Genomic DNA, 15,741 nt, shown 5'->3' with positions numbered 1-15,741 from the left:
AAATAGTTCAGTTGCATCCCCTTTTCTAACCAAGGAATCTGTTTTTAAAAGAGCAGTCATAACCGGTATATACAGCACTCTGTTGTATTATACAGTTTGGCTGATACATGCTGGCTCCCTAAGGCTGTGACATGCAAACACTCATCTGTTTAATTTTATTCTAACATGTAGGCCTGTTAAAATTGAAGGGACCTCTCAGAAAAAAATGAAGCATAACTTTGCAGGAAAATTGGTTGTGTAATTTACAGCATCTATGTGCGTATTCTACATCTAAAAATTTCAAAAGGATTATAATATGCATTTTCTGTACACAGAAACAAATATCCTTTAATTTGTCTTCTTTCATTATGAAATTACAGAGCTCTATGACAATTTAATACAATCACTTAGGTTTAAAAAATGTTACAAGTGTATGTAAAGAAGTAGTGCTGTCTCAATAATCTTGTGTTAAGAGTAATACAAAAGCAAAACCTAAACCCTTCATCCAGCAAAACCCTTCATCCAGCAAAACCCTTTATCCAGGATGATGCAGAAGAGGTCAAAGGATACGCAGCTTTAATGATGACAGTTCCTAGTTGCTCAGCATACAGTGCTCTGTCATCTCTGATTGCTATATATGGAATTTGCGTGTAATTTAATAATAAAAAGCTAGGAAGACTTTGGCCAAGTTAACACAACATCATCCATAAAATTAGAGAATACACTGTTTTTACCTACACATGGATTAGCATGAAGCTAACAAAAATGCATTTATTGAGTGACAGGGCAACCCAGACTTCCCACCACCTTCACCTACACAGTACCTGGGCACAAAACTAAATTGTTATGCCCAATGCCAGTGAACTTTTGATACAGAAATACCTAGTTCAGATAAAACTGCTTTGCTGTTCGTACCAATATAAATTCCTAATTCCGAGTGCACAAGCACAGACTCATCCTGTAGTAACTGGCAATATGGATCATACGTGGTGCAGCACAGCAGCTTCTGCTCCCATTGACCAACCCAGTGCTTTACTGAGCTCTTTGCGCTTTTAACCAGTGTGCTGGGGCACAAAGTGAGCTTCAGCAACTCCTTCCATGTCAGTCCATTTTAATTCTCTCTGTCTGTATGTATGTACATTCAGATCTATATACATACGTGGGGCTAGACAGCCAGGTGCTGGGTAGACACCTTGGCTGAGGTGTCAGCCCTGTGAAGCTGCATCCAACACGGCACGAATTGCCCGATAGAACAGGGTTTTAAGTTCCATCCTCAGAGGCTACTCTGGGAGTCACACTCCTTATTTTGTCAGAGGTCAGAGAAGTTGTGGGATTTTATTTGTCTGGCACATGTGTAAGTAGCTTTGGGAAGTGCCCCCCTTCACTTCTGTCCAGTGCCTTCAGCAGTGCACCTGCAAATACTGAACCAGTCCCAGGTTCTCCACTTGCTAGCAAACCCCTGCATCTCCATCTCATAAAATATTTTCTCCAAAACATATTTTTCTTATTTTTAAGCATTTTTTGTTAACAGTTACCTGCCTTAACAGAAGGCAGTGATCATTGCCAGGGGATGATTCAGTCAACCAGCCTATCAACTCTCATAAAACAGATGAATCTTTTTCCGGAGTTGCCCATTCTTCTCCAGTGATGACAAAGAAAGCCTAAAGCAACGACTTCAGACTTGGATATCTGCTTTCTGAATGGCATAAAGAGAGATTATTCCCACCCAAAATGGATCTACAACTGCAGACTACTTTCAAAGCTTTCTAACCTGGAAGGGGTACAAAGATGGCATTAGCTTCACCCAGTTTAGGCTGTAAAATTCATCCCACATGAGCGGAGGTGCCTGCTTTCAGGATGAGATGAATCACACCAAATTCCTGACTTGGGATGGGCTGGTTTACCCTCAAAAGCCACATCTGTCTCTCACTCCACTGGCACCACCACTCAGGTGATCCATTCAGGAGCCACCCCCTGCAGTTCCTGTGTGCCAGGAGGGCTGGAGCTGGGGCACCCGTAGTCAGCTTTGGTTTATGTTTCTTGCATTTAAAAGTTGGGATCTTCTTCACCCTTTCAGTTTCTTAAATTTTAGGTAGATTTCCATCCCATGCCTGCTGACACATTTGCAAAGCTAGATTAGGCATGTGCACACTCCCCTGCTGCCCTGTGCCCGCTGGGTGAAGCAGGCTGGTGAGTTATGAGGGTTTTCCTAGGAAGGGACAGTGTTCTGAAGAATTCATTTTCTCCTTGCATTTTAAATGATCTATGTTTTCCCTTGGGGTCTTTTCTCAGTCTGTTTTCATCGCTGGTGTGTTCAGGCAGACCGACGTGCTGGTGAGCGTGGCAGAGGGATGCTCCATGCAGTAGCTGCATCTGCACAAGGCAGCAGCTGTCTCCAGAGAGAAACATTTCCCTGTAGGCTTGTGTGATAGAAAAATTATGTTCCTTTGCCTGCCATAAAATCAAAATATCATATTTCAATTGAGTTATCCACAAACCTCTAAAGAATCAAGCAGGGGACTGTGGCTATTCTCTGGACTGCAATTAGCAGACGATAGTAATAAACCTGAAGTCATCTGCTGCTGATGGATCGGGTGGAAGACAGCATTTCTTTCTGTAGCACAGCTATGACTCTGTCTCTCTGATAAACACACACACATGCATTTTGTCTTCTTTCTCCAGTTCTTCTCATTTTCCTCTTTTCCTTGTACTTTGCAGTGGTTGACATAATTAATGTTTATAAATACACAAAGGGTGTAATGAGGATGGAGGCAGGCTTTTCTTGGTGACAATCAATGGTAAGACTAGGGGCAATGGATACAAACTGGAACACAAAAGGTTCCACTTAAATTTGAGAAGAAACTTTGTCTCAGTAAGGGTGACAGACACTGGAACAGGCTGCCCAGGGAGGTTGTGGAGTCTCCTTCTCTGGAGACATTCAAACCCACCTGGACACCTTCCTGTGTAACCTCACCTGGGTGTTCCTGTTCCGGCAGGGGATTGGACTGGATGATCTTTTGAGGTCCCTTCCAATCCCTGACATTCTGTGATTCTGTGGCTTCACTTTAAATTCAGAGACACTTCACATTTTCTCAGCTTCAGAGTTGACTTTTTCTTTACAGCTCCATAACTGCAGGGACCATACCAGTTTTTCTTGCCACTTTACTCCAGAGCTTTGTTAACTACTTCTTCAAACACAGAACCTGTGGATTTGCAGCTCGGCTGCAAACAGACAACTGACCTCCTCTGGAGAGACCCCGGGGTGAGCGCCTTGCGCTGAGCGTGGCCTCCTGCATCTGCCGACTGCAACCTGCATGCAGGTGTCCTCCAAAACAGGTCAGATCAGCAAAGTTCTGCTATCAGACCCATTTAAATCTGAATAAACTAAAAATTGTTGTGGACCCTCAAATTATGTTACAGCCACTCTTGTCAGAGTTGCACCAGTTTAGTTAAACCAGTGCAATGCTGCGTGTTTAAGCAGATCTATAATAACACAATCTATTTAATAGAACTTTATTATATAATTATATAATAATATAATCTATAGATTAAATTCATCTTTTCATTTAGTACTAAACCTTTGACATGATGTAGCTGGGTCCATGCTCGGTTTAAAGAGTCAAAACCAGACCAGTCTTGTAACATTTAGAATAAATATAATGGACCTCATTCTTTTCTGGCTTACTCTGGTAGATATACCTCAGGCACTACTCCATTAACTTCAGGCATGCTTCTTCTAACCTCATGGGGAAAAGAGAAGGACTGGCACAAGTTTTGTTTCTTGTCTGGTTGAAGTTATGATTGCTAAAGTAAATTGGTTTGTGTTTTGATTTCCCAGAACTATAAAAACGAAGCGAGCAGCTAAGATCAATGTGATGAGTTAGAAAGGAAAATTGTTTGGGAATGGTGTTGAACATGAAGAATAATTTTGTATAATTATGATATTCATTAGTCTCTGGAGAATCTGAGAGGGAAACCTGAAGAAATCACCCCAAATTCTTCTACCCTGCTGCTCTATAGAGAGAGGAAAAATTCTTGCTGACCAGAAACGGGCATGAAGAAAACGTTCTTTTATTAAGCGTCTGTACACTTGCTGCTTTTGGAAGTAGAAAACATTTTACCTTAAGCGCTCGTATGTGCAAAAAAAACACAAGCAGAAAGCCAACACAGCATGTTCTAATACAAAATGAAATGTGACCTTTTAAGGAACTTTAAGCTTCTGAAGAGTAAATGTTAAATCTATATATAATTCAAAGTATATTGCCTAAATTATATGCTGGATTCAAACCTGTCCTGAATAAAACTATCCTCCTGTTCCATTTTTTTGCCTTTTTTTTTTTTTTTCTCTGTGGTTTAAAAAAAAAAGAAAAACCAAGCTTTTGAAATTTTGAAATGTTGGAAAAAAGGCAGCTCCAAGGGCTGGAGGGCCCAGTCCTGGCAGGATTGAGGGTCCCCAGAAGCCAGATGCTGCTGGATCCAGTTCTTGTCTTAGGACTGCCAGGGCAGAATCAAGGGACACACATGGGTCTTCAGGCCATGGATAAAATGCAAGGTGAGGTATTGCAAGGTAACATTCATCTCCTGGCTCTCACCACCCCTGTGAGCTAGCCATTTGCTGAAAAAGTAGGTTCTTTCAAAAAAAAAAGTAAAGTATTGGATACCAATGTTTGAAGATCCCATAGCTTTCCTTGATCCACAAATTATTATGCTGCAATGTCACCAGCAAATGAAAACATTGAGTCAAACCCAGTTTTATCCTGTTAGAACTCCCACTCACTCTGACTTTGAAATTAATTTACTTATTTTGAAAGGAATTGTCTCGAAAATAATTTGAAAATAAATAATACAACTGCAAGTATCACCTTTGCATGAAGTGTACATGTTTAATAGCCCCACCATATTGATTTAAAGACCTTCTGATCCAAGTGGATATGGTAAGATAGATAGTAAGAACTGAGATAATTTTGTATATTGCCACATATCTTACTGATATATTAATAAAGACAGGTAGACCTTGGCCTTGACCATTCTCCCTGCCCTCAAATAAATAAACTCATGCCATCCTTTTCCCTTCACTCTTCCTTGAAAATAATTTCCAGAAAGTTGCCTTATTGTGAAGAGCATGTTGGCTGTTCATGTGTTCATCTAAACTCACAGTCACATATGGCTCAGTTCTCCTATAACCACCTTGTGGATAAGAGCTGGGGAATGAGCTTGGCCTGGCATGTAGAAATAACAGAGGGAGATATTGTCAAATACAGGAAAGGGCTACTGCAAAAACAGCAGGGGTGGGCAAATACTGGATGCCAGAATCAGCTAAAACATCTATAAATGAAATGACCAAATTGTTAGCCTCCTAATATTTGAAATATAAACAGGAAATCCACAAAATACTGCCATTTGAAATGTGTGACCTGATCTTTTTTGTTCCTTGGGCTCAATACTTGAATAACAACACTTATAGTACATAAAATTCAAACCACAGCAGGAGTGTTGCCTAGAGCCACGTTTGCACGGCCACGCGCTGTGCCTTCGGTGTGGAAATAGTTTGCACAGAAAATCACTGGTGTCCAGTGAGCCTGGACTGGAAATGCACAAACTCCCTGCAAAAAAGAAGCTTAGTCCTAGTTCACCCTTACAAATTACATCTTTCGGAAGCCAGATCTGCACTGCAGCCACCGCCTCAGCACAGTTCTTCAAGTAACCATGGCAGGGAGACAGCAAGAATATAATGACCCTCTTGAGCTGTACAAGCCGAGCCCAGAGCAAGGCCTGGAGTGTTTCTTCCATTTCCAGGCCATGTGTTAGTATGTTTTAATGTATTCATTTGTTCCTACACTGCGCTGCATCGACATGAAGCTTCATTTTACAAACCGTTGGTGCCAATGCCTATTTTCTACCAGGATTACCCCTGTATCAAGATTAACAATAGAACGAGCTCAGAAAAAAAGTTCAGTGTCATATATATTTTTAATAACTCAACATTCCTACTATGTAGCAAAAATACTTCTGTATTTCTTAAAGAACCGTTTGAAATCTCTTTTAAACAGACAGTAAAAAAAAAATCTGTAAATGAAGAAGTGACCTTGAAAAAGAACTCAGAGGTTAAATGTGTGTGCCTGCGGAGTAAGACACAGCTAATTTATGTCCCATATCTTAGGGCAATAGCGAGGGGTTTGCTCCTGGACACCAGAATGTGAATTTAAATATGATAATTCCTCATGCTGTGCTACTCCAAGCACACAAAGTGCCTCAGCTGTCCTAATTCAGAGAACATATTATCCCTCATTTTAAATAGAAACCCAAATATTTTCCCCTGTCTAACACAAGAGAGTATTGGAGCGAGGTTATATCGGCAGCCTTGAGATTCCAGCAAGATTTCTGAAAACCATTTTTACAATATGAGGTTATTCCCTTCACTAGACAGAGAAGCCGGTGAGGCATCTCCAGGCTCAGCTCCCCGTGGCTGCTCCTTCCTCCGGCTCATGGGCATGGTGTGCTTACAAGCCAACCAGATTCTGTGAAAGAAGCATCTGAGAATAGGAAATGGTCATTTCTTATCTGCACCACTGTTTTTTTCTCCTTTTTTTTCCTTTTTTTTTTTTTTTTTTTTTTTTTTTCCTGAGAGATACAAGCCCCAGGGAAACACCATTCCTGCACACAATGCTGTCACAGGATTGCTCTTCCCATTGCTGGTGGGCTGCCCAACATCATGTTCTGCATGTCCAGCCAGAGGCCAAATTTCACTGTGAAAACTGTATTTTTTGGGACATGATACCTATATATAGTAAATGGAAGGAAAACCATTTTTTACCATTTTGGACTAAATATGCATAAAGCTCCTTAGAAGTCACCTGAGGAGCAGACACAACACCTTCAGAACTCTTCTTTCCACCAACACAGCAATTGGATGCTCTTGGATTCTACTGCTTCTCCTTTCCTGAGCCTGGAGTGATGTCTGGTGAGGTGCCTGCGCTGATGCTTGTGTGCTGCCTACTGGGGAGATACCTGGTGGGGTGTCTGCTGTGATGTGCATTGAGACCATGGTGGGGTGCCTGCTGTGATGCCTTCTCCATTTAGTCATCTTTCAAGTCAAGTGAGACCAAGTGTTTAAAGCTTTTTAAGTTTTTTTTCTTTCATCATAATGCTTGTGTGTGTGTGCTGTGTGCAGATATACAAATATATTTAAATAATTGTTTTTACAGACTCTGTCTTGTTCCAGAAGGAATAGTCTCAGATGGCCCATGGTCCAAAGCAATGCTTCCAGCCAGTCCTCACCGAGACTTTCAGTCTTCTCTGAATGCTAACACAGAAAGAGCAGATGTTATAGAATCATAGAATGTCCTGAGTTGGAAGGGACCCACAAGGATCATCAAGTCCAACTCCTGTCCCCGCACAGGACAACCCCACAGTTCACACCGTGTGTTTGAGGGTGTTGTCCAGTCTCTTCTTGAACACTGTCAGGCTTGGGGCTGTGACACCTCCCTGGGGAGCCTGTTCCAGTGCTCCAGCACCTTCTGGGTGAAGAACCTTTTCCTCATGTCCAACCTAAACCTCCCCTGGCACATCTTCCTGCCATTCCCTCAGGTTCTGTCACAAGTAACCAGAAAAATCAGTGCCTGCCCCTCCTCTTCCCCTTGTGAGGAAGCTGTAGCGGCCATGAGGTCTCCCCTCAGTCTCCTCTAGGCTGAGCAAACCAAGTGACTTCAGCTGCTCCTCATACGGCTTCCCCTTCAAACCCTTCACCAACTTCTTAACCCTCTTCTGGACACTCTCCAGTAGCTTTTTATCCTGTTTATCCTGTGTTGCCCAGACCTGCACACAGTGCTCCAGGTGAGGCCGCTCCAGTGCAGAGCAGAGTGGGACAATCACCTCCTTCAAGTGGCTGTTAGCTGTTAGCCCCTCTCGTGTGACTACCAGAGATGCTCTTCACAGACAGAAGCCACAACACACACACACTAACAACAGATTCAGACCACAACCACTGCACGTCAAGCAGTTTTTCAGTAACCGCAAGCTTTTGGGGAAGACTTTGCAGTACCTGGCAATGCCCCACATGGCCCTGAAGACCTCCAGGGAGCACAAGCCAGGGAAAGGCTGCTCTGTGCGCAACGCTGGCCCAGGCAGAGCCTCCCAATCTGCACCCCAAACGTACCCTTCTGTTCACCAGGAACCACATAGAGAACATGGCATCTTGCTCAGCTCCTCCAAGGCTTCCCTGGACCTCTTGGGCATCAGAAAGGAGCTTCTGCACAGGCTGCAATGCTCATGCCCACTGAACCCTCACTGCAGGAGGTGGAAGAGCATTTCATGTACCTGAGCATTAAACCCTATTGTTTATATTCTAAGAAAACCTTTCTTACCCAGGACACTTTCAATTTTGATTTTGAATGATATGAAATATGCAAATGCAGACTTCTTCCATGTATGATTTCAGAATATATTACCTGTTGCAATGCCTATTTAATATAGTTTCTTGGCCATTAAAGTTTTTACTACACTTCGCTCTAAAATTGCATTGGCAGCAACACAGGAAGTAAAGGGAATAAGATTTATGTGAATTCTTTCAAGATAAATTCTACAGGTGTATTTTTCTCTTCTAGGAGGGACGTATATTAGGAATTACATTTAAAATCTAAGACTACACCAGTGAAATTGGACTATATGCAATGTCTTCTATTTTTAATGAACTGCAATCACCCTAAAGCAATAAAAACCTTAACACAGATTGCTATGCACCCTTTGCAATGTAACAAATGACTTTTTCAGCAAGTTCTATATTGGAATTTTAATATACAGCTCTAATTTTAAAAACACGAGAATTTCTGTAAAATAGTTAAGGCAAGGCAAGTTTTATGAGATGAAGAAACGCTAAAAATAGTCATGCACTTCTTTATTTGGTCCAGGTATATGGTCTGGTGTTGAATTGAACACTTTCTCATAAAATTGAGTGATGGCAGATACTTTCTGAACAACGTTACTCCCCCTTAGCTTGGCTCTCTCCACTGGGCTCTGTGCAGATGCCAAACTTTTGCTCAGCATGATGTAAATTTCTCCTTGCCATTCAAGGTGCATGCAAGGAACCAAGGGACGCATTTCTCCCAGGCCACAGCTGTGACACTTTGGGTCTTGAAACAATGGAGAAGACAAAAGCACACATATCCACGTGCTTACATATATTATATTTCCTAAATATAAGTGAATCTCATCTCACATTTATTCACCTAAGGATGCGCTTGAAGCAGCTAAATGCTAAGATCCTGTCCTGCCTTCGGATCCCTATGTAGTCACTGCATGAGCTGAGCATCACTGAAGATGGGCTCAATCCTTGTAGGATCTGGTTATCTTCCTGGGGCTGCATGGTCTTCTTCACTGCCTAACAGTGGAGCCTACAGCAACCACCCATCTCATACAGGCATCTGAGCAAGATGTCAGGAGCTGGGGAGGTGAACAAGGCACCAACAGCAGGGGTAGAGCCACTCTGAGGTGTATGACAATGTGACCCTCCACATCTAAGCAATTTGTTGGACTCAGGAGGGGAAAGACATCCAGTGATATAAAACTAGGCAGTTTATCTCTAGATCCAACTTCCTTATAGAAATCAGAAACATTAAAGCTTTAAAGTTTTTGTATATATATTTTCAGGGGGAGCGGGGAGGGAGCCCTCACAGACCAGGTAAGTGCTGAACCTGCTCAGGCTCCAAGAGCATGAAAAGGACAAGAAGAAATCTCAGAAACCTGTCCCTGTGCTGAATCCTGCAGTGACATTTACCAGTTGGGGAACCACAACACATATGGCCATCTCTGGCTGATTTTACTGCCAGGATGACAAACAGAATGGGTATATAACATATGTGTGATTATCCACTATTACATAGGACATTTAAGACATTCTCATCATTTAAGGTGATGCCATGCTCTCAGTTTATTAGAAATCACTTCTCTGTGCTCAGAAACAGTGATGGGACTTGTTTGTGGACTGAAAGAATAAAATCTCTTGACATTTCTCTATCAGCATGCAAGGTGGTAATATGCAACATGAGGAATGGGTGGCCCAGGAAGTCCAGTTCCCAGCTGGGGGTCTGTGCCTGGCTCCCTCAGCTTCCAGATGAGTCATTTCTCATGACTCTGCTCATCCATCTGTGCTTCTCAATACCCGTTCACACCTCAGCTGGCAGCACCCTGACAACGGTTAGCTGACAATTATTGTGACAATAGACAAGATTAGGTTGATTAAAATTTAAACACACTTTTCTAAATAAAAAAGTTATTGAAAAGAGAGTGCCCAGGGCTGCAGAGACCAGTGTTAGCATCAGAAATTATGCTCAGTGTACTGCTGGTCCTCAGCACATGCTCTTAAAATCAAAACATTACCTTACTATTGCTCTTCATTCTCATAAAAAGGTTGGACAGTCAATTAGTTAATATTTAAATGTATTTAATGCTGTCTAAGGAGAGTACACCGCAGGTGATGGTTAAATATGCAGAGCACACAGTGTGTGCATTTTCTATTGTGAGCTCACATTAAGTTTGAATTATTTGAAATATAGGTTAAGCCTGTGACTGTCAATTAGTAGCAACACAGTAATGTGAAAGCCTATGTGGCTTTCATCGAAATTGCTTCACATTTTGTGAATTATAGAGATGAAGAATGAAATGCTGCATTTTAGTGAGTCATTATCTGTATCTGACAGATATAGAAAGATAGGCATGGGCAGCTAGATGGTCCATGTGACCAAGTTGTGGTAACTAAGTGTAATTTAGCCTGTTTTTTTATGATGGAAGTATTTACACTTTTATAGAAAACCTGAGTATTTTAGTCCAAGTGACTAAACAGAGCATCAGAGACAAAGCTGCGGTTTTGTGCCAGGCTCCTGAGCTCAGCTTTGTGAGTCTTCCCTGTGTCACAATGGTCCAGGGGACAAGTCCAGCACTGGCTGCTCAGGTTCACCCATTTGACCACATCAGCTTGCATCATGTGGGGCAAAGGACTCTCACAAATGCATTCTCCTTTAGGGCAGACCATATTTGTCAAATAAATATTTGATTTAAATGCAGTTCATGGTGGAGGACTGATCATGACCCACAGTATTCTTTTTCCAAAAATCAATAATCTTACTAAAATGATTTATTATTTGTTAAAAATGACCTCTTCCCTGAATCCATCTAGCTTTGACTTCAGCCAATGGATTTTGCTGTGACTCTATCTGATACACTGAAAAGTCCATAATCAAATTTGTTCCTCAAATAAACAGCTACAGGGATTGAAGCTGACTCTCAGTCTTCACTTCATTAAGCTCATTAGGAGTCTGACAACAAAGGCACTTTCCCCAATACTTCATTAAATCTGTGACTCATGCCTAAACTGTCTCCGCGTTAAATTGTGACCAAAACCATCACAGCTCAAGGATTGTGACAATGCTGCCAAATGGTCAGGCACAGTAACTCATTTACACTACTCGATATTCTCCTGCCTGCTTGCTTTTCCATAGCACAAGGGAAAAATTCAAGCTGGAAGGAACCTCAGGAGTTCAGCTCCCACATCAGCCCAGGCTGCTCAGAGCTTCATTCAGGTGGGTGCTGAGAGCCTCCAAGAAGAGAGGCTGCAGAGCCTCTATGGGCAGCTGGCATGGGTGTCCTCATGGAGAGAAATCTTCTGTCTGAAACTCTCATGTTTAAGCTTCTGTCTGTTGCCTCTCATCCTCCTGCCCTCCGCCGCCCTGCAGAGCCTGGCTCTGGCTCCTCCGTGCCCTCCTTGTAGGCACTGGGACTGCCCATGGGGCCCCCAAAACCACGTCTTGGGCAAGAGAGAAGCCCCATGCTGTGTAACCAGACTCACTACTTGATAAGTCACCACCTCCTGCTCTTCAGTAAGAATTTGGCCATGGCTGGAGGTAATCTGGGCCACTCAGGATCCGCAGGCTGTCCTTCCTCCTCTTTTACCCATTGCCGGAAGCCATGAGTGTTACCAGTAAGGATTTTGCTGTCTTCCAGTTCAGTGATGATCTGATTTGTCTGGGGCAGTCCAAGTAGAAACTAAACCTCAGACTGCCCTAATAAGGAAGGCAGACATGTCAATAATAGCGGCAGTGTTAGCAAAGCCTTACCTCATGATGCTGGAATTAGGGTGGGCCACCAACCCCATTACCCAGCCTTCTGTGTTGACATAGTCTTTAGCGGCATCAGTCACCAGGAGTGACGTGAACTGTGAAATAACATATTTAAATTTGGAGTGATTTAGTGATAAACTGTTTTTTATGAGCTGCTAATGCATTATTACATTTTATACCTTGTGATTTTTATAATGCTTAATGCCACTTCCTGCACCTTGCACAATCCCTGTCTGCTGTTAAAGGGTTTGGAGAAAATAATGGGCTCTATGACTGTAATCAAGGTGGGAATCTGTCCCACACTGGAGTTGCCCCTGACATCCCCATGAACAGAAGTCAAATCAAATGGACAGATTTCAATAATGAGGCTTCACAGTGATGGGTCACTTCAAATCAAATGATGTGACCCAATTATACTGGTAATAAAACTTCTACAGTGCTGACAATCCTTTTTTTAATAATGAAGATGAGGGGAAAAACAGTAAAGGACGATTTGATGTTATTATGTCAATAACACAGGGGCAAACATTTCCTACTATTAATACAGTGACAAAATGCACAAAGCATTGTCTAAATAGCTAAGCACCCGCTTACTTTTGAAGACCAAGAAACATTTTAATGTAATGAGGCTGATCCACCCTCAAATGACCAACGGCTAGAATTAATCTCTGATTTATTACTGAATGGAAAAGTCTAATTAGCTTTATATTATTCTCTCATGTCAGCTACTCCATGTGACCCAGGTAAAACACCCCACGCGCAGCCCCTTCTGGCTTCAGGCTCTGCAGTGTCCAAGTACCAGGGGGACACATCGTGATCCCCAGGGGACAGGCACCTCACGCTGGTTATGGTACTGCACCAGGATCAAGTCTACTTTCTAAAGCTTCCCACATCACCTGGCAGATCACCACGTCTCTGGGACCTACATGAAGAAAAGGCTAAAAGATTTCCAGCATCCCATTTGCAGAGGAAGAGGTTGTCTCTGACTTGGACTTCCAACTTTCTCAGCAGGGCAGTGTCCCTGGACAATTAGTCCTGAGGGCAACACTCCTGCTGTCTGCTGTTGAATGCTGGCACATGCCCCTTCATGGCACATACTCCCCTTCACACTGGTAGTCTCAGATGCCTTCAGTTTTATAATTCAAATGATCTTATAAGAAATCCACATATAAATTTCACAGCACCCATGTTCCTTCCCAGGAGGCACAGAGATGATGGAGCAGCATTGCACTTCCATACATCTCCTCATACTTAAGGGTTTTCCACTTTTAAAAAAATGTACACAGTCTTTCCCATGAAACAGGAAGAATTTATGAAGCTGAACTAACTTAGTTGTCCTACAAACTTCTTTTTCATACAAGATGACAGCTAGAAAATGGGATCCATATAACAGGGCTGAAGATACTTGCCTAAATGGACCCTGCTGAATGAACCAGTGACTCAGCTCCAGCCCAAATCTTGCCAGGATCAAACAAGCTGAAGCACTGGAGGGTGAGATCCCAGTTATGGCAACACTATCAGGTTGGGGAGCACATGCAGGACATTTAATTTAGCCCAGTTTTGGGGAAGGAAAAAAAAATAATACATTGTTAGAGGATGCGCAGCAGGATGTGGTGTTCCCCAACCTGCCACCCCTGCACCTACTGCACTTTCACTCGGTTCCCTCCACAGCCTCTTCACACCTATATTAACAAATAAAGAAATGACTGCATCTCACATCTCACACAAATATGCCTTATATGACTTTCAACCAGCCTGTCCAAATACCAGTCACAGCCTAAGTATGGGAGCAAAGCCTTCAGTGCAGGTTGCAGGGCAAAACGCAGCCCCCCTCCCCTGCAGTGATGCCACTTCCAGTGCCCGAACTAACTGCTTGAAGGCTTCTCATCTCTGAGCTGCCAACACTTGCTTCCTTCTCCGTCTCTCCTCCCTAAGGGCCAGAAGTCAGGCTGCATCTTCTTCAAATGCAGCGCAAATGGATGCCTGAGCCAAGAAAAGGCAGTAACCCCAGCTGTGCATCGAAATTCATGTGCTGCTGCCCTGCCCGTGGGAATGCCACCCGGCGCTCGGGCCCTTCTCATCTGAGCAAAAGCATGTGCAGTGAGAACATTCAGCTGTGCACTGACTGCAAATATCAGTTTGTGGCTCATCTTCCGAGACAAGGACCAGTCACCAGTGTGATACCACATCTACAAATATAATACTCAAAAACCTCTCTCTCTTTTTTTTTTTAGACTTGATTTTTGTGGGTAACTAGTTCTTAAAAGGAATTAATAGCTTCCCGAATGAGCATATAAAGGATGCTGCAGCAATACCTATATGTTGCAGTGTGTCCGACAGCAGATTCTTGAGGTGTCAGCAGTGCCTTGGACAACTCTGACCCTGGAAACTGAGGCTCTGCAGACATACACACCTTATTCAAGCATAGACCTGCTTGAGTGAGTCCAGAGAAGAGCCACAAAGGTGATCAGAGGGATGGCACACATTTCCTATGAGGACAGGCTGAAAGAGTTGGGCTCATTCAGCCTGGAGAAGGGACACCTTATAGCAACCTTCCAGTACTTAAAGGACGCCTACAGGAAAGCTGGGGTGGGACTCTTTACGAGGGAGTATAGTGATAGGACAAGAGATAATGGTTTTAAAATACAAGAGGATAGATCCGGATTGCATATTAGGAAGAAATTCTTCACTGTGTGGGTAGTGAGACACTGGCACAAGTTGTCCAGAGGAGCTGTGGATGCTCCATCCCCGGAACTGTTCAAGACCAGGTTGGATGGGGCTTTGAGCAACCTGGTCTAGTGGAAGCTGTCCCTGCCCATGGCAGGGGGGTTGGACTAGATGACATTTGAAGGTCCCTTCCAACCCAAACCATTCCATGTTTCTAGGATTCTGTGACTCCATGATAACCTCAACCCTATGTCCGGAATGAGTAGCAAGAAGCTGACAGGTACACAGATTTGACAGAGATGTCATGTTTACTAAGAGCTTAGGAACAATTTTCCTATACCTGTGTGAGTAACTAATATTAAATTATAGAAAGGCAGCCCCTCCTTCCAAATAAAAGCTAAAATACATGAGTAATATCTGGGAAAGGCAGGAAAAAGAGACTGTTTTCATATCAAGGTGGGAGTGTGCCCTGCAGCGGGGTTGGGAAGAGTGAATGGGGAGGGCTTTGGCAGTGCAGGGGGTGCTCTGATGGCACCAATTCAGTGTCTTCCCACCTCATCCAGATCCTCCACCTGTGGATGGGGACCACAAGATTTCCTCAGACATAAACTTGACAGCCTGTGCCAGCTCACCGTGGCATTTGAGCCAGTGTGGCTCTGACAGAGGCTACTTACATGGAATTTGGTTTCAAGACTTTCTTCCTGTCTTCTTATTAAGGCACAGAGTGACTCTTTCACATCAACAGCTTACAATGAAAGTTCCCACTATGGATCAATCATTTCTCCTTAAAAATTGCAGCACTTCCTAGGCACAATGTTGATAGCTAAACACCTGCATGGAGAGATCACCTCCTGCAGCCAAGGAACTTCTATTTGTAAGAACTTATGCTTCAGATACAAACTGTATAACATTAATCACAATCCCCTATGGCTGCTGAAAGACCATGCATTTTTCTTTATAACTGAGACAAAGTTTTATCTGGCAT

Source organism: Columba livia, chromosome 1, assembly GCF_036013475.1.
Source record: "Columba livia isolate bColLiv1 breed racing homer chromosome 1, bColLiv1.pat.W.v2, whole genome shotgun sequence".
NCBI lineage: Eukaryota > Metazoa > Chordata > Aves > Columbiformes > Columbidae > Columba > Columba livia.
The sequence above is the reverse complement of the archived record's forward strand: the minus strand, read 5'-3'. Positions refer to the sequence as shown.